The following is a 2,334-nucleotide window of genomic DNA, read 5'->3' on the forward strand; positions in this document are numbered from 1 at the left end:
CACCACCACCACACATCATGGCACATGCACACATAAAATGATAAATAAATAAATAAATAAATAAATAAATATTTAAAATGTATGTGGTATGAAAGTATGAGGGTCACATTGAAATCTTTAAATATGCTTAACTTCTAGATCAGTGGTTCTCAACTTGTGGGTCACAACTCCTTGGGGGATTCAAATGATCCTTCCACGAGGGTCGCCTAAGACCATCAGGGAACACAGATATTTACATTATGATTCATAACAGTAGCAACATTACAGTTACTAAGTAACAACAAAGATAATTTTATGATTGGAGGTCACCACAACGTGAGGAATCACAGAGTTGCAGCACTAGGAAAGAACCACTGTTCTATACTATTTCTTCAATAAAATGCTAGCAAACTTTCTTTTCCATATTTAGGAAAATTTTAATTATATTCAGATTTCATCCTGTTTACGTTTCTGATAGTCATAGAGAACTCCATCTGTAAAGGTACATATCATTTTGATTATAAGTTATTTCTGATTGTTCTTGAGGTATAATTAAAACTGCAAACACGAGACAGTGTCCTTTATGTCCCTGGGTTGATATAACATGGCTGAAATAGGAAATTTTTCTCATCAAATACTCAGAATCAAGGAAATCATAACTACAGCCACAAGTGTACCATAAAAGCAAAGACTCAGTGGCTGGAGGGATGGCTCAGTGGTTAAGAACACTTGTTGCTCTTACAGAGGACTCAGATTTGGTTGCCAGAACAGAGATGGTAGGTCACAATCACCTGTAACTTCAGTTCTGAGTGATCTGACATCTCTCTGGCCTCTCTGGGCATCAGACATGCATATGGTGTGCAGACATACAGACAGACGAGATGGTCATAAAATTAAGATAAATAGACCCTTTAAAAGAGAGAGAGAAAAGGCAGTGACAGGGCTGGAGAGATTGCTCAATAGTTAAGAACAATGGTGGTTCTTCCAGAAGATCTGGGTTTGATGCCTAGCACTCACGTGGTAACTCACAACCATCTCTGACTCCAGTCCCAGGAAAGCTGACACCTACTTTGGGCCACTGCAGGTACCAGGCATGCATGTAGTACACAGACATTAATATAGGCAAAACAACCATACATATAATAACAAACAAATAAATGTATAAATATTGAAAATCAGGATACTCAACCATAAACTTTTTTTGGATATTTTATTTATTTACATGTCAGATGCTGTCCCTTTCCCCATTTCCCCTCCCTAGAAAACCCCTATCCCATCCCCCCTCCTCCTTTTTTGCTTTTATATCATTTTAATTACATGCAAGTATTAAGGTGAGTTCTAGGTTGAGGGTCTAGCAATACAATAGATGCAAATAGTCAAGGAACAAGCAAGACAATAAACACAAATAGTCAAAGAACAAGCAAGGCAAGTAGGCTCAGATACTTTGGTCATCCTGATAAGCCCTTAGAAACAGTGATCACAGGAGTGTTCATGGAACTTTGTTTATTTGCCTTGCTTGTTCTTTAACCATAAACTTTTATAATCATAATTTAAACATAGAAACTATTATTTTAAGTTCCATAAAATATACTTACATATTAACACTCAAAATATTTCATATTGTATTTAGGCAAATACTATGTTCTATATATAAATATGTGATATATATGTGATATAGGAATGCATTCAAAAGGTAATGTATAACTTTGCTAACATTTGCTGCAATAACAAACACACTCCAAATCTCATTAGTTTTCAACAATGAATATTTACTCCCTGATACATTACATATCCACTAATTGATTACACCTTCCTTTCATGTCTTTCTTTGGGGCTCAGGACAAGGAACCCCAATCTGGAACATGTTGACTTCAGGGGAGAGCAAAAGAATCTTGGAAGTCCCATAATGGTGACATATATCTTCCATAATAAGCCGTATATCAACATTCTATTATCAAAGTAAGCTATATGACCAAACTTCACATCAGTGGTGAACAAAACACAACTCTTTACTGGGAAGGGAGAAAATTGGGAATGACTTTATTGTTAAAGAAACTTTCCAAAGACTAAGTGAAATGTGCCTTTAATCCCAGAACTCTGGAAGAAAAAACAAGCAGATCTTTGTAAACTCAAAGTCAGCCTGATCTACATAGTTAAGTTCCAGGCCAGCCAAGGCTAAGGCTACATAGTGACATAGTGGGATTGAGAGGGAGGAAGGGAGGGAGGGAAGGAAGGAGAGAGAGGGAGGGAAGAAGGAGAGAGAGAAGGAGGGAAGGAGAGAAAGGGAGGGAGGGAAAGAGAGAGAGAAAGAGAGAGAGAGAGAGAGAGAGAGAGAGAGAGAGAGAGAGAGAGAGA

The sequence above is a fragment of the Grammomys surdaster genome, unplaced genomic scaffold (genome assembly GCF_004785775.1).
Source record: "Grammomys surdaster isolate TR1022 unplaced genomic scaffold, NIH_TR_1.0 351, whole genome shotgun sequence".
NCBI lineage: Eukaryota > Metazoa > Chordata > Mammalia > Rodentia > Muridae > Grammomys > Grammomys surdaster.